Source organism: Callospermophilus lateralis, chromosome 2, assembly GCF_048772815.1.
Source record: "Callospermophilus lateralis isolate mCalLat2 chromosome 2, mCalLat2.hap1, whole genome shotgun sequence".
Taxonomy (NCBI): domain Eukaryota; kingdom Metazoa; phylum Chordata; class Mammalia; order Rodentia; family Sciuridae; genus Callospermophilus; species Callospermophilus lateralis.
The window spans coordinates 210451776-210469980 of record NC_135306.1 but is presented as its reverse complement, the minus strand read 5'-3'; positions in this window follow the sequence as shown (position 1 = coordinate 210469980).

Genomic DNA, 18205 nt, shown 5'->3' with positions numbered 1-18205 from the left:
CCTAGACACTCAGGAGGACTCAGAGCCTTCCACATGATTTCTGTCTTTTTTACAAACGTCCATCTGGTCTTCATGATACTGATTAGAATATTATTTAGTGTTTACATAATGCTCAAGCCTTCAACAAAAAACTCACTTTCATTTTATTCACTGTAGTCTCATTGGTGTTCAAAACATTCTTCGTATTCTGAAAATAGTAAAGGGCCCTCATTTCCATGGATAGATTTGTACACAACCTTCCCAAAAGTCTTATTTTTCTCCTTGCCTTCCCAGCATCTCAGTGAAGATCAGCCTTGTTCACAATTTCACCATGTGCTCAGGGCCCTTGAAAACATCTAACTAGGTCTCATTGCTTTTGCAGAGGAACACTGAGTTTGAGAGCCAACTTAGAGGCTCCTATTCTTTCAGGATCTTTGACCCATTGTCCATGAGGCTCAGAGTCTCAGTAATGCTCATTGCTTCTTTTGACCTTAAAGCCAGGTTCTGAACCTTCCAAAGGGAACACAGGCTTCAGTGCTATTCAGGGTTCCGGTATGAACCCCGGGGTTTGCCCAGATTCTCAGTTAAACTAAACTCCACTTTCTGCTTCACACTGCTGCTGAGCAGGTTGCCCAGTGTTTGATTGTGTGTCAGGGCCTGCCCAAATATCATAGTGAGGCCTAGGGACTATACTAGTCTTTTTGTGGACTTTACAACTCTACAAAAATTGAATGGTGCTCAGATTCTATTACACTATTCTGGGAAAATAATGGCCTTCACTGGTGTCTCACTGGGAAATAGAACCTTGCCCCAGTGTCCTTGTCACATGGACATATTCCCATTCTCATTGTCATGCTCAGGGCCTTCTTCACTGAACCAGGGGCACTCATGGCTAGCCTGTGTTTCTCAGGGTAAGCTCAGGGTATTCTCCCCAATCTCCATCTGGCTCAGGGCTTTCCCCTGTGACTTACAAGGACTCAGGGAAGTCACTAGTGCCTTTCTGGAAAATCTCAGGTATGACATGTCTCTGATTCTTCCCTAGAGCTTCTGTGAGGCTAAAGGCCTTACAGTAATTACAGTAATGATTTACAGTAATGTTCAGGGCCTCCCCCATGGACTACATGGGTAGTAGATTTTCCCAGTGTGTCCTTGTGTCTCAGTGTTTCTCAAGCTCAACAATGAAGCTCAGGGGTTTCCCAATCATGCTAATAGAACCACAATGCCTTCACAGCTTATGTGTAATTCTGAGAACAATCTCAGAAATTTATTGTGACTCAGGAATATCCATTACATTTCAGGGATGTTCTGATGCTTTCTGTGAGTTTGTGGGATACAAAGGTCTTCCAAAGTGTCTTTGCATTCATGGCCTTCAATTGTTTCTTCTTGGTGTTCAAGGATTTTCTCAGTGTATTCCTAAAATTCAGGGATTTTGCAGGTCACAAAGGAGGCTCATGGACTCTGCTACTGATTCATGGATTGAGGGGTTTTGTCCAGGATCTCAGTGAATTTCATGGACTCCTTTTGTCTCACAGTCATGCTCAGAGAGTTCCCCAGAGTCTTAGTGTTCTTCTTTCTTTCCTCATGCATTCACTTGAGCTCTTGGACATTCCCACCTCCTCAGTGAGTTTCATGATGTTCCCCAGTTATTCAAAGAGCTGAAGGTCTTACCCAGGGATTCAGTGGAACTCATGTTCATTACCAAGCTTTCAGTTTTCCTTGGGGCCTTTGTAGAGTCTCAGTCATGTTCAGTGCTATTCCCAGACTCTCACCTGGGCTGAGATAATTCCCTAAAGACACACTGGGTTCATAGTATTTGCTAAATCTCAGTAAATCTCAGTACATTTCCCATGTTCTCAGTTGAGTTTATTGACATTTCCAGGGTCACAGAGTTTCTCAGGGAAAACAGAGAGCCTTACCCAGTCTCAGGGCATTTCTCAGGTTCGTGGTGGTACCCAGGGTTTTCTGCTGAGTCTTAGTGGTGTGATTGCCTTCTGAGGTACTAAGTAAATCTATAGTCTTCCCAGTTAACATTGATGATCAGAACCTACCCTAAAACCTTTGTTACTCTTAGGGTTTCAGAGTGGCTCAGGTTCTTTCCAAGTATCAGTGGGTCTCAGGCCTACCCTGGATTCTCAGGGGTGCTCAAGGCCTTCTTCAGAATTTCATTGTTGTTTAGAAAAGCCAATTTGTTTTCATGGCACATAAAATGCTGCCCAGTGTTTAAAAGATGCTAAGGCTTCTACAAATTTCTCAGATTGGTTAATTCCTTTCACTGTGGTCTCAGTCATGTTCAAAATATTCTTTATATTCTCAGGAAGGTAAAGGGCCATTCCTTAGGTTGACAGATGTGTGCACAACATTCCCCAAAGTCTTAGTAATCTCAGTGCCTTCCCAGGTTCTCAGTACAGATCAGCCCCATTCACAATTTCACCATGTGCTCACAGTCTTTTTAAGATTCTCAACTGGTGTTGCTGCTTTTTGCAGAAGAACACTATGTTTCAGAGCCAACCTCAGAGTGTCTATTATTTCATGTTTTTACAGTTTGTGTATGAGACTCAGAGCTATTCTCAAAATCTCCAGGATTCACAGTGCTTTTTTTCAGTCTCAAGTAAGTCTTTGAAAGTTCCCAAGGAAACACTGGATTCAGGGGCATTCAGGGATTCTCAATGAATCCCAGTACCTTGCCCAGTGTCTCTGTGGAGGTGTGTGCCACTTACAGCTTCACAGCTGCAAATGAAGATGCTTAGCATCCTCCTCAGAATTTGACTGAATATCTCAGGCTACCCAAGAATCTTGGTGAGGCCTAAGACCTACCCTAGCTATTTCACTGGATTAAGAACTCTTCACAATATTTAGTGGTACTTCAATCCTTCCACCATATTTGGGAGGGGGAGATGGTGTTGCTAATATCTCACTGAGGAATGCAGCCTGGCCCAGTGTGGTGATGTAACACAGAGATATTCCCACTTTCACAATGGTGCTCAGGGCATTCCCTACTGTGTCACTGGCACTCAGGGATACCCCATATTTCTTACTATTATTTCAGGGCTTTCTCCAGGGTCATAGTCTGGCTCAGTGCTCTCCCCAATAACTTACATGGAATTAGAGTATTTTTCTAGTGTCTTTTTTGATATTTCAGATATTATTGAGTCTCAAATTATTTCCCCAATCTTCTGTGATGGTAAAGGTCTTCAGTATATTACAGTGGAGTGAGGACTTCTACCAGGGTCTAAGTGGGATTGTGGAAGTTTCACAGTGCACTTTTGTATGTCAGTGCTTTTCAAGATCAACAGTGAAGCTCATGGCTTTCCCATGTTCTTTAGTGGGCTTAAAGGCCTTCCACAGTGTATCTGTAGTTCCCAGCATAATCTCCAGGATTTCCATGTGACTCAGGTCTGTACAGAGACTTTTGGATATCTACAGATACTTTCCATGAGTTTGTGTGATTCAAAGGCCTTCAAAGGTGTCTTTTGGCATCGAGGGTCTTCACTTGTTTCTAATGGTTGTTTTGGAATTGAGGACTTTTTTTTTTTTAGGTTACTAAGAAGGCTCACGGACTCTGGTACTGATTCAGTGGATTGTGGGTCCCAGCTCAGGATGTCTATGCGTTTCATGGTCTCCTCCTGTCTGACAGTCATGCTCATGTTGTTCCCCCAGAGTCTCCATGTTCTCATTTCCTTCCTCCTGCATCCAGTTAAGATTTTTTGCGCCCTATTCTCTCCAAGGCTCAAGGCCTTCTCCAGAATTTCAGTCATGTTTGGAATGTTCCACACGGTGTTCATGATGTGTAAGATATTACCCAGTGTTTAGAAGATGCTTCACCAAGAGTGTCAGAGTTGTTAATTTCACTCATTGTTGTCTCAATGGTGTTGAAACTATTCTTCAGATTTTAGAAAGGTGAAGGACCACACCTTAGTTGACAGGTCTCAGATTCTTCCCCTAAACTTCTGTGAGGCAAAAGGCCTTCAATAGGGTTGCAGTGGTGTTCAAGTCCTCCGCCAGGGTTTAAGTGGGATTGTGGATCTTTCCCAGCATATCCTTATGTCTCAGTGCTTTTCAATATGAACAGTGAAGTTCATGGCTTTCCTGTGTTCTTTAGCAGGTATCAATGCCTTCCACCATGCATCTGTAGTTCTCAGGACAGTCTCCAGGATTTCAGTGAGACTCAGGTGTGTCCACAGTATTTTATTGGAGTGAAGATGCTTTTCATGAGTTAATGTGATTCAAGGGCCTTCAGAAGTGTCTTTTGGCACTCTGGACCTTCTCTGATTTCTAATTAGTGTTCATGATTTTTCCCAGAGTATCACTGGAATTTAGGACTTTTGCAGGACTCTATGGAGACTCATAAACACTGGTACTCTTTTGGTGGATTTTGGGTTCCAACCTAGCATCTTAGTGGGTTCTTTGGTCTTCTCCAGTCTGAGAGTCTGGCTCAAGGTGTTCCCCCAGAGTTTTAGGCTTCTCCTTTTCTTCTCTGTGTATTCAGTTGAGCTCTTGGACATTCCCAGCATCTCAGTGTGGTTCAGGATGTTCTTCAAGTTTTCAAAGAGCCAATGGACTTGCTTAGGCCTTTAGTGCAACTTATGCTCATCATCAGGCTCTCAGTTTTTCTCACAGCTTTTTGCAATGTCTCAGTCATGCTCAGTACTATTCCCAGTGTCTCGCCAGGGCTTAGGTAGTTCCCCGAAGATTCATTGTGTCTGATTTTTTTTTTTTCCTGCGTCTCAGTGATTCTCAGCACCTTTCCAAGGTTCTCAGTGAAGTCCATTGCCATTCCTTGGGTCACATAATTGCTCATGGTCAGCCCAGAAACTGAGTTATTCTCAGAGCATTCCCAGGGTCTCAGTGGTACCCAGGGTTTTCTTTAACCTTTAGTGGTGCCATTGCCTACCCAGGCTCTCAGTGAATCTACAGTTTTTCAAGGTTACACTGATGATCAGGGTGTATCCCAGAATTACTAATACTCAGAGTATCAGAGGAGCTCAATGTATTACCCCATGTCTGTGGGCCTCAGGATCTACCCTAGATTCTCAGGAGGGCTCTAGGCATTCTGAAGAATTTCAGTTTTTTAAGAAATGTCCATATGATTTTCATGGTTTTTGGAGTTTTTCCCAGTCTTAAGACAAGGCTCAAAAGTTCAACAAGATATTCATTAATTTTACTATTGTCGAAGAAAAAAGGCCCTTCTTTAGGTAGACTTGTGTGTGCATAACCTGCCCAAGTATCTTAGTGGTCTCCTTCCCTGTCCTAGCAGAGCAGCAACATTCACAATTTACTCTTTGCTCAGAGCTTTCCAAGGGTCTCAATAGGTCTCATAGCCTTTTGCAGGCAAACACTTTTTCAGAGTCAACCTCAGTGTTTCTTATTTATTTCTGGGTCTTCTGGAGGTTGTCCATGAGGCTCAGTTCTGTTCTCAAAATTTCAGAATCTCTTGGTCTCCTCAAGTCTCTCAGTGCTTATCCCAGCCTTGGAGTGTGGACTGAATATTTCCAAATCAATACACTGGGTTCAATTTATTAAGGGTTTTTCAATGAATACCAAGGCTTTGCCTAAGGTTTCTGTGGAGCTAAGTGCCATTCTCAGTATCACATTTGTGCTCCACATGTCCCCAAAGTTTGATTGTGTGTGAGTATTTTCTCAAATAGTATATTGTGTCCTATGCTCCATTTCAGTGGATTTTAGAACTCTGGGGTACATCTAGTAGTGTTAAGTTCTTCCACAGCATTCTGGTCTCCTTCCATAGTGTCTCATTGAGGAATACAGCCTTGCCAAGTGTGTTGTTGAAACTCAGAGATATTCCCTTTGTCATAGTGGTGCTCAGGGCCTACCTTGTCATGTCAGCAGCACTCAGGGCTACCCCATGTTAGTGTAAGCTCAGGGTTTTCTCCAGGGTCTCAGTCTTGCTCTGTGCTTTCCCTGCTCATCTACATGGGTTCAAGGAATTCTCTAGTGTACTTTTTGAGATCTCAGCTATTATTGGGTCTCAGATTATTCCCCAGAGCTTCTGTGAGGCTAAAGGCTGTCAATGCAGAGGCTGAGAGTTGTGCACAGGGCACACGAGGCTCTTAGCAGGATGGTGGATCTTTCCCAGGATCTTTTTGGGTTTCAGTTTTTTTTTTCCCCCAGCTCAACAATGAAGCCTGTGGCTTTCCCATGTTTTTTTGAGGAATTTATGCCTTCCACAGTGTATGTGTAGTGCACAGGACAATCTCTAGCATGTTAGTGTGACTCAGGGCTGTTCATAGAGTTTCAGGTCTGTTCAGAGACTTTCCATGAGTTTGTGTGATTCATGAGTCTTCAAAATAATCTCTAGGCATTCAGGGCCTTCACTGGTTTTTAATTGGTGTTCAGCATTTTCTCAGTGTATCCATGATATTCAGAGCCTTTGAAGTCACAAAGGAGTATTATGGACCTTGGTACTGATTCAATGGGGTGTGGGTCCTTGCTTTGGGGCTCATGGGGTTTCTTGGTCTCCTGTCTCAGTCATTCTCAGGATGCTCCCTAAAGTCTTAGTGCTCTTCTTTCATTCCTTGTTCATTCAGTTGAGCTCTTTGACATTCCCAGCATGGGAAAGGATATTTCCCAGGTTTTCAAGGAGCCAAAGGTCTTTCCAAGTGCCACAGTCTGGCTGGGCACAAAATCACGAGCCACTCACAGCTTTGTAGATTCAAACAGCAATTCTTTATTCCCAAACTCACACAGGCCCTCTCCAAACATGTTCTGGGGAAATTCACGTTCTCTGCCCAAATCTACCTCCTCTGCCTCCCAAAAACTCTCTGAATCCCGTGAGAACTCAAGAGGAACTCAGGCAGCAGGATACGCCCTATTCCCAGCAGGAATAACCTTCCTAAACCGGGAACGCCCTAAACCCGGATCTGCCCTGGTCCTAGAGCAAGGTCACACATGCAATGTCACTGCAAAATGTCCTATTTCCAGGAGTCCTTCCACTAAGCAACATGGAGTACACTGGCAAGGAAATTGTCATACCTACTTGGCTAATGGCTCCCAGCATCCAAGGGCTTCGGTGGAACTCTAGCCATTACTACACTCCCATTTTTTTCTCAGGGCCATTTGCAGTGTCTCAGTCACTTTGAGTGCTATTTGCAGAGACTAAATAGGGTTAGATAGTTCCCTAAAGACACCCTGGGTTTAGAGTTCTTGGTGGGATCTCAGTTAATCTCTGCACTTGTCCTCATTTGTCAGTGGAATTTATTGCCATTCCTAGGGTAACAGTGTTTCTCAGTGCAAGTCAGTGTGTTACTGAGTTTCAATACATTACAGGAGTCACAGTGGTGCCCAGGCCTTCTCAATAGAATAAATGGTGTTATTGTCTTCCTAGGCACTCAGTGAGTTTTCCGAGGTTATACTGATTATCAGGGCTTACCACAGAATCATAGTGAGACTCAGGGTATCAAAGGGATTTAATATCTTTTCCAGTGTCACTGGGTCAGAGGGCCAACCCTACTGTCTCAGGAGGGTTCATGTCTTCCTCAGAATTTCAATCTTGTTTAGAAAGTTTCACATGGTCTTCATGGCACCTATGATTTTTCCCAGTGATTAGAAGGGCTCAAGTCTTCAAAAAAGTCTCAGGTTCATTAATTTCATTCACTGTTGTCTCTGTTCTGTTCAAAATATTCATCAGCATTTTAAGAAGAAAAAGGGCCCTCCTTACATTGACAGATGTAGGCACAACTTTCCCAAGACTTAGTGATCTCATTGCCTTCCCAGCTCTCAGTGCAGATCAGCACAATCCAGAAACACATCATGTGCTCAGGGCCTCCCCAAGGGTCTCCATAGGTTTCATTGCCTTTTTTAGGGAACACTAAATTTCAGAGCCAACGTCAGAGAATGGTATAATTTCAGGGTCTTTTGTAAGGTGTTCATGAGTTTCAGTGCTATTCCCAGTGCTTCTGTCATTATCAGAATGAGGCTCTGAATCTTTCCAAAGGAAACAGTGAGTTCAGGGTCATTGAAGGTTTCTTAATGAATCCAGGGTTTTGCCCAGGGTGTCTGTGGAGCTAAGTGCCATTCCAAGCACCCGAGTTGTGCTCCGAATCTTCCCTAGAATTTGATTGTTTGTCAGGGCCTCCCTAAGAATTGTAGTGAAACTTAGGGCCTACCACAATATTTTTTGTGGTTTTAAGAATGTGGAACAATATCTAGTGGTACTCAGATTCTTCCACAGTACTCTGGCAAAATAATGGCATTTATAGTGACTCATTGGGGAACAGAGCTTTCCCCAGTGTGTCGTATCAGAGAGACATTCTCTAGCACTGCTCAGAATGTTCCCAGTGTGTCAGCAGCACTCAGAACCACCACATGTTTCTTAATATAAGCTCAGAGCTTTCTGCCAGGTCTCAGTTTGGCTCAGTGTTTTCCTGCAATGACTTACAGGGGCCTAGGAATTCTCTAGCATCTTTATTGTGATGTCAGGTACATTGGGCATAGCAATTTTGCCCCAGAGCTTCTGTGAGGCTTAAGGCCTTCTATAAATAGTTTCACAGTTTTGTTTAGTGCCTCCACCAGGATTAATGTTGGCTTATGGATCTTTTCCAGGGTCTCCTGTGTCTCAGTGCTTGCCCAGCTCAGCAATGAAGCTCATGTCTCCCCATGTTCTGTAGTGGGCTTCATTGTTCTCATTGTGTATGTGTAGTTCTCAGGTCCATCTCCATGTTTTCAGTGGGACTCAGGCCTGTCTACAGCATTTAATGGATGTTCAGGTGCTTTCCATGTGTTTGTGATTTGTTTTTTTATTTTTATTTTTTATTGGTCATTCAAAACATTACAAAGATTGCAGAATCACATCGGTTACAGTGTTTGTGATTTAAAAGCCTTTAGAAGTGTCTCTTGTAATTCAGGGCACTCACTGGTTCCTATATGGTGTTCAGGGCCTTCCCAGTGAATCACTGAAATTCAGAGCTTTGCAAGACACTAAGGAGGCTTATGGATTCTGGTACTGATTCATTGGATTATGGGTCTTGCCCAGGTTCTCTGTGGGCTTCATGGTCTCCTCCAGGCATAGTGCTGTGTCTGAGTATTCCCCCAGAGTCTTAGTTTTCTCTTTCCCTTCCTCATGCATTCAGTTGAGCTACTGAATATTCCCATAATGTCAGTGTGGTTTAGGATGCTTCCTAGGTTTTTCAAAGAGCCAAAGGCTTTTTCTATTGCCTCAGTGGAACTCATGGTGATTTCCAGGCATTCAGTTTTAATCAGGACCTTTTGCAGTCTCTCAGTCATGTTTAGTGCTATTCCCAGAGTTTCACCAGGGCTTAGATAATTCCAGAAGAAAACAAAAATTTAGAGTGTTTGCCAGTTAATCAGTAAATCTCAGCACACTTCCCAGTGTGCCAGTGGAATTTATTGTCATTCCCAGCATCACATGGTTTCTCATGGTCAGACCAGATTCTTACTGAGTCTCAGGGCATTCCCCACAGTCACAGTTGTGCCCAGGACCTTCTGCAGAATCTTAATGGTATCTTTGCCTTCACAAGGCCTCAGAAGAAGAAGCTGTAGTCTCCCCCAGGAATCAGTGATGATCAGGGCTTACCCCAGAGTCTTAGTGACACTCAGGGTATCAGAGGGATCTGGTCTTCCCCAATGTCAGTGGGCCTCAGAGCCTAACCTAGAGTCTCAGAGGGCTCCAGGCCTTCCCCACATTTTCAGTCATGTTTAGAAAGGTGCAAATGGCCTTCTTGGTGCTTGGAATATTGCCCAGTGGGTAGAGGAGGCCTAAGCCTTAAACAAGAGTCTCAGGTCCATTAGTTTTAATCATTATTGTCTCAGTTGTGTTCTAAATAATAAAGCCCTGATTATTCCCCATTATTCTGGAAAATAATGGACTTTCCTGTGGTTTCACTAGGGAAATGAGCATTTTTCAGTACATCATTGTAACAGAGAGATATTCCAGTTGTCATAGTGGTGAGTAGGACCTTCCCCACTGTGTCAGCAGCAGTCAGGGCTACCCCATGTTTATTAGTGTGACCTCATGTCTTTCTCCAGGGTTTATGTCTGCATCATTGGTTTTCCCAACGACTTACAGGGACTTGGGGAATTCTCTAGGGTCTTTGTGAGAACTTAGGTATGATTAATTTTCAGATTGTTTGGCTTCTATCTTCTGAGAGGCTGAAGATCTTCAATTAATAAATAGATTGTCCATAGAGTTCATGGCCTCTCCATCATCAAAATGGGGTTGTGAATCTTTCCCAGTGTCTCCTTGTGTCAGTGTTCAGCTCTATGATAAAGTTTATGGCTTTCCCATGTTCTTAGTGGGGCTCAGAGCCTTCCAGAGTGTATCTGTAGTTTTCAGGAAAATCTCTAGGATTTCGGCATGATTCACAACCATCCATAGAATTTCAGGGGTGTTCCATGAGTTTGTGTGATTCAAAGGCATTAAGAAAAGTCTCTTGACATTCAGAGTTTTTGTCAGTGTCTCAGCAAATCTCAGCACTTTCCCCAGGTTCTCAGTGGAGTTCATTGCCATTCTCTGGGTCACACTGTTGCTCAGGTCCTGCCCAGAGTCTTTGTCCCAGGGCATTCCTCAGGATTACAGTGATCTCCAGGGTGTTTTGCAGAGTTTTTGTGGTGTCACTGCCTTCCTAGGGACTCAGTGATGCTATAGTCTTCCCAGGAAACACTGATGATCATGGCCTATGCCAAATTCTCAGTGACAGGCAATGTATCAAAGGGATCAGCTTCTTTTCCAGGATCAGTGGGCCTCAGGGCCTACCCTAGAGTCTAGAATTTCAATATTGTTTAGAAAGTTCTACATATTACTCATGGTGTAATAGTGTAATATGTAATATTGTAATATGTAATATTGCCAAGTATTTAGAAGAGGTTCAAAGCTTCAACAAGAATCTCAGATTTGTTAATTTTCAATGGTGATCTAAATGATCTTCAGAATTTTTGGAAAGCCATGACCCTTCCTTTGTTTTACTGATGTGTGCGCAACCTTCCCAAGAGTTTAGTGGTTTCAATTCTGTTCCAGATTTTCAGTGCAGATCTGCATCATTCACAATTTCACCATGTGCTCAGGGCCTTCCCAAGGTTCTCAATAGGTCTTATTGCCATTTGTAGTGGAACACTGAGTTTCAGAACTAAGCTCAGTATCCAATTATTTCAGTCTTTTACAGGTTGTCTCTGAGGCTCAGTGGTATTCTCAGTGTCTTAATGATGCTCAGTGCTTCCTCTAGCCTTGGAGTGAGGCTCTGAATCTCCTCAAGCAAAACACTGTTTATAGCCAAGGAGGTTTTCTCAATGCATCTCAGGACCTTGAGCAGGGTCTCTGTGAAGCTAAGTGCCATTCCCAGAATCACAGTTGTGCTCTTCATCTTTCATAGTGTTCAATTGTTTGTAAGGCCTTTCCAAGTACAATAGTGTGGCTCACAGCCTATAGTACACTTTCAGTGTATTTACGTACTCTGTGCAATATCTATTGGTGCTCAGATTCTTCCACCATATTTTGAGAAACAATGGCCTTCCGTAGTGTCTTATTGGGGAATAGAGCTTGCCTGTGTGTCATTATAACTGAGAGATATTCTCATTGTCATGGTCATTCCTATTTCTCAAGGACCTCCTCACTGTATAAATAGCACTCAGGGCTACTCCATGTTTCTTAGGTAAGCTCAGGGCTTTCTGCAGGGTCTCAGTCTGGCTAGTGCTTTCCACACTGACTTTACACTGGCTCAGGGGATTCTCTTTGTCTTTTCTGAGATCTCAGGTATAATTGGATCTCAGACTAATGCTCTTCAATAAATAGCATTACAATAGTATTGAGGGCCTCCATCAAGGTCATTGGCATTGGGGTCTTGCTCATGGTTTTCTTGTTTGTCAGTGATTTTCCAGTTCAACAATAAAGCTAATGCCTTCCCATGTTCTCTATTGGGTCTCAATGACTTCCACAGGGTATCTGCAGTACTTAGGATGATCTCTAGGATTTCTTTGTCACTAAGGGCTTTTCATAGCATTTCAGCAGTGTTCCAATGCTTTTCATCAGTTTGTGTGATTCAATGGCCTTCATGAGTGTCTCTTCATATTCAGGCTCTTCACTAGTTTTTAACTAGTGTTCAGGCCTTTTCTAAGTGTTATCACTGCAATTCAGGGTTTTTCAGGTCACTAAAGATGCTCATGTGCTCTAGTAACAATTCAGTGGATTGGGAATCCTTGCCCAGGGTCTCGGTAAATTTCATGGTCTCTTCCAGTCACAGTCATGCTCAGACTGTTCCCCTGGAATCTTAGCATTCTTTTTCCTTTTATCATGCATTCAGTTGTGCCCATAGACCTTCTCATCTTAGTGGTGTTGTTCAAGGTATTCTCCAGGTTTTCAAAAAGCCAAACACCTTGCCCAGGGCCTCAGTGGAACTCATGGTACTACAGGCTCATGGCCATGATCAGGCTCTCTATTTGTCCCAGGGCCTTTTTCAGTGTCTCAGTCAAGTTCAGTGCTATTCCCAGAGTGTCAGCTTGGAGTAGATAATTCCCCAAGTACACACTACATTCAGGGTTTCTACCACAGTGTCAGAAATATCTTAGCACCTTTCCCATGTTGTCATTGGAGTTCATTGTCATACCCAGGGTCACAGTGTTGCTCAGGGCCAACCCAGTTCCTTACTGTTGCAACAAAGAGACTGGGCTTGAGGCAAACTTCACAGGTTATTTTAGGCCTTATTCAGGAGCATGACTTCATCAATGAAAATGCACCCACTTTACTGGTGGAACATGAGCTATAAAAGAGGGAAATGGGCTTATGTAAGTTGAGTGTGATTTAGAGAGCTTGTGAGTCTGGGCACTCAGGGATTTGAATCCTTGTGCTGGGGTGTTGGTGGCCAGTACTGGGAGATGAGTTATATCCAAGGAAATTAATGCTTTTTAGAAAGTATCACTTCTAGGTTTGCTGAGACACTTTCTCCCTTCCTGTGCTCAGTGTTTGGGAAGGATTTATCATAGTAGAGAAGAAAGTCATAAGTGTATGGCTTTCTATTCTATTTCTTTCTCCTAGGTCTCACAATTTGTAGGTATTTCTTTTTCTACATTCAATAGTTACTGAGTCTCAGAGCATTCTCCAGGGTCACAGCGATGCCAGGGCCTTCTCCAGTATCTTAGTGGCTTCACAACCTTCCTGGGACTCAGTGAAATTATATTATTCCCAGGTTCTACTGGTGATCAGGGCTTGCCCCAGAGTCTTAGTGATCTGAAAGTTTATTCAGGGCCTTAGAGAGTTTCAAGGAATTTTCCAGTGTCAGAGGGTCTCAGTCCTACCTTATGGTCTCAGGAAGGCTAGAGGCATTTTGCAGAATTTTAATCTTCTTTACAAAGTCCCACTTGGTGTTTGTGGTGATCAAAATATTTCTCAGTCTTTGAAAAAGGCTAGAGGCCTCAGTAACAGTCACCAACTGGTTAAGTTCATTTATAGTTTTCTCAATGATATTCAAAATCTTCTTCAGCGTCTTCAGAAATCCAAGGACCTTCTTTAGGTTCACAAATGTATGCACAACATTCTCAAGAGTCTTAGTGGTCTCATTTTTTTTTTTTTTAAATCAGGATCACTGTGCATCTCATCTCTGTTCCCAGTGTCACCATGTATTTTGGGTTTCCTAAGGCTCTCAACAGGTCACATTATCTTCTCTACAGGCTCACTGAGTATCAGATTCATTCTCAGAGTCTTCTTCTCTTTCAGGGTCTTTTCCAGCTTCTCCATGAGGCTTAGTGCTATTCTTAGAGTCTCAGTAATGCTCACTGCTTCTCCTAGACTCAGACCTAGGCTCTAAGTTGCTCCCAACAAAACAGTGTTTTCAGGTTTTTTTTTTGTTTTTTTTTTTTTTTTTCTGAATCCCAGGCCTTGCCCAGGGTCTGTGTGGAGCTGAGTGCTCTTCCCCATATCACAGTGTTCCTTGGCATCTTCCCCAGAGTGTGATTTTGTGTCAGGTCTTCCCAAAAGGCTTGAATAGGCCTAGGTCCTAGCCTATTATTTTAATGGGTTTAAGGACTCTGCAAAATACCCAATGGTGCTTAGATTCTCCCACAGTATTCAGTAGAAATAATGGCTTTCTCTAGTGTCTCAAAGGGTAATAGTACCTTGCTCAGTGTGTCATTGAAACTCAGGGACATTCCCATTGTCATAGTGGAGCTCTGGGTTTTTCCTTCTGTGTCACCAGCATGCAGGACCACCCCAAGTTTCTGAGTGTAAACTAAGGACTTACTCCAGAGTCTTAGTCTGATTCACTTCTTTCCCAATTGTTGTATAGTGGCTCAGGGCATCCTCTAGCATCTTTTTTGAGTCTTAGGTATTATTGTGTTTCAGATTCCCCCAGAGAGCTTCTGTTGGGCTAAAGGTCTTCAATATCTCCTCAGTGTGTTTTAGGGCCTCCACCAGTGTCTATGTTAAATAGTAGATATTTTGTGTTCCAGTGCTTTCCAAGTCAATAGATTATTTCATGACTTTTCCGTATTTTCTTTGTGGGCCTCAGTACTTTCCCCAAGATAGAAGTAGGTGTGAGGACCTTTCCAGGATTTCACTGTGGCTCAGGGTAGTCCACCATATTTCAGGTGTGTTCAGACATTTTCATGAGTTTGTATACTCTGAAGGTCTTCAAAAGTGTCTCTTGGGTTTCAGGGCTTCCAAGGTTTCTATGTTGTGTTCTGTTCTTTTTTCAGGTTACCATTGGGTTTCAGGGATTCTCCAGGTCCCTAATGAGGATCAGGCTCTCTTGTACTGATTTCATGGATTGTGGGGCCTTGCCAAGGGTCTCAATAAGTTTCATGGTCTCACAACACATGATTCGAGGGTTTCCCATGAGTTTAGTATTATCCTTTCTTTTCCTGGGCATTCGATGGAATTCTTGAACATCCCTAGCATCTCAGTGTGGTTCAGAATATTCCCCAGGTTTTCAAGAAGCTATTGGTTTTGCCCAGGAACTCAGTGGGACTCATGGCCTGTGGGAAGTCACTCTGAATGGACACACCATCCAGTCCTGAGGCAGGGGACTCTGACCAGTTACTATATTTCATACTGACTTGAGTGTTCCTCCTCCTCATAGCTTCAGGTGTAGTGGTACCCACTGGGGTTGAGATACATTCACCTGCTCCCTTGCATTCCTACCCCTTCTGCCCTTTTTTGGATAGAACTTTCTGAAAATAGCATCCCCCAAATAAAAGTCCACTTCCCAACCTGCTTTTCTCTCTCTCTCCAGCCTCTTGTAATTTTCTCTTGCTCTCCCTTTTGGGGAGCTTGAGGCTGAGAGCTGGGGAAAGCTATACTGAAGCTTGTGTAAAGGTAATTTGTGTCTGTGTTTTATTTTGCATCACCCCAAATTCACTCAAATGACATTAGTTCAGCCTTCCATGGTGAATGGGCATGGAAATGGCCTTTACCAAGCTTTCACTTTTTCTCAGGGCCTTTTGCAATGTCTCAGTCATGTCCAGTGCTCTTGTCAGAGTTGCAGTGGAACTCTAATAGTTCCCCAAGGACACAATGGATTCAGGTTTATACCAGGGTCTCAGAAAATCTCAGCACTTTTCCCAGGTTCTCAGTTCAGTTTAGTGTCATTCAGGGTCAAAGTGTTTCTTGGGGCCTCCCCAGCATTTTACTGATTCACAGGCCATTTCCTCGGGACCTAGTGCCTCTGAAGATTCTTGCTGAATCTCATGTAAGGGTTCTGACTGGGGAAATGTAGAAGACAAAAAAAATTTGCCTGGTGAACAAACTCCCAGAGAATACTAGGTGTCTTATTTCTCCCAGCTGGAACATTCTGCAGTTTCTTCCAGAAACTATTAAGATAACTAATGCATGCTTGGCCAGAACTCCTATCTGATCATTAACGAGAACATCTTACATTATAACCCAGTGTATCCAACTTAGTGATATAATGAACAATAATGTACTAATGGTGCCAGTGAGCTACTGTAACCTAATGGTATAAATAAAGACAGCTGCTTAGACAAGCAGCCAGTTTGCATCTGCATCTTGCTTTCATTTTCATTTGTTTTCTTACAGCTGGTGCCCATGTGGTGTCTGAACATTTGAAACAGTGACCCTCTGGACGTGTTAATGGGGAAGGGAGTAGCTTATCACCTGGAGCAGGCTGATGCATGTCTTTCATCAGCTGGTACTGATCCCCATTGGTAAGCTATGGGAAATTACCTATCTGACCCTCAACGATGTCATTGGACTGAGCTCTCCTATTTATTTTACAAGGCTGGACATGCCATATGTAATCCTGACCTCGCTGCTTTGCTGGCAGAAGTAAGTTCTCGTTGCACTTGGTACCCAGAAAGTGGTTATTTAAGTGGAGAAGATTGGGAAGATGAAGGTAAGAAGCTCATGAGAAGTTGCGAGCTCCCATTACATGCTTGTCATCCTTGTCCAATGCTATTTGTCTCCCAGCAAACACCTCCCCCTCTGTCTGCTACCACCCAGCTGCCACTTGTGATCCAGACATTCTTTATGGAGGTGTTCCCTCTGCCTTCACTGCCTCCTCCTCCTCAGCTGCCACCACCACCACTGGTTAGATCTCATTTGGCTGAATGTTTACCCCAAGTGGAGGAGGTAGGAGAAACTCACACCTTAGCTATTTGTCCTATTTGGCTAAATCCTGCTGGCCAGCCAGAGCATAAGCAATTGCCTTTTGCTGCATAATATTCTGCACTATATTCTCATGTATAACTAATTAAAACAAATTTAAAATATTAAAAAAATGAGCTGCTGGGGGAATGAGATGGACATCATTACCCTAGGTACATGTATGACCGCACATACGGTGCAATGCTACATCGTGTACAACCAGAGAAATGTAAAGTCTTGCTTCAATTGTGTACAGTGAATTGAAATGCATTCTGCTGTCATATATATACTTAATTAAAATAAATACATAAATAAAAAATAAATAGATATAAATAAGAAATTTATCCACCTCTTTTGGAAAGTGGCAAAAAGGAGGGAAAGCATATTTGCAGCCTTCTTAAGATCCCATGACAAAAATATTTCCAATCCAGACACAGCTGTCTCTTTGGTTTCAAACAGAGCATCCTTCCAGAAATCCTTTGATGCCCCTCAAGGGAGCACTGGCATAGATTTAATTACTACTGAAAAAGCCCAGTGTGGCTTCCTGGAGAAGTTATAAAATTTCCACTCAAATTCAGGAGACTTGACCAAAAAAAAAAAAAAAAATGCTTTGGATTTTTTTTCTCATTCTGATAGTGTTAAAGAAGGAGAATTTGTTATTCCAGAGGTAATTGATTCTGTTTACACTGTATAATATATGGCCTAATGTGGTCCCATATGCTCTAATGCCTCCCCAAAGGTTCCTATGTTGCTTAATTAATTGTGATTCCCTAGGTTACAGCTCAACAGTGTTTAAACAAAGAGGAAGTGCAAGGTTTGGTCTACTTTCATGGGAGCAGTAAAAAAGTCGGTACAGTAAAAGCAAATTTTTTGATCTTTCTGATCACTGAAAATAGACCTAAATTGACTCTTTACATAAATGAAAAACCAATTGTGGAATTATTGGACACAGGTGCTAATGTCATTGTCATTCCTTTTCTGTTAGGGCCTCATACATGGCCCCTTCAAAGGGCAACTCTGGTTTGGGACATAGGAGGCAATGATGAATGGGTGTCCAAAAATCCCTGTGGTCACAATGCTCTGCTCCTTCCAATCCAACACAAATCATCACTCATGTGCAGCCATATGTGATGACAATACATTTTCCTATATGGAGCAGAGACATGCTACATAAACTCTAGATGTCTGCAGAATTATCTTTTTTTTTTTTTAATAGGGGTCTTTGAAGATCTGACTGCCTTGTCTTTAAAGTGGAAATTCCCCACCCCTTTGAGGGTTGAATAATGCCGTTGCCAAAGGTTAATGTGGCAGCTGCAGAGGCCCTTATTCAAGAACAGCTACAATCATAATATATTGAACCTTGAAATATACCAATTTTTGTTATAAAACTGAAATCAGGGGGCTGGGAATGTGGCTGAAGCAGTAGAGTGCTTGCCTGGCATGCGTGTGGCCCAGGTTCGATCCTCAGCACCACATACAAACAAAGATGTTGTGTTCGCTGAAAACTAAAAAAAAATAAGTATTAAAATTCTCTCTCTCTCTCTCTCTCTCTCTCTCTCTCTCTCTCTCTCTTTCTCTCTCTCTCTCTCCCCCCCACCTCTCTCTTTAAAAAATAAAATAAAACTGAAATCAGGAAAATGGACATTATTTCAAGATTTAAGAGAAATT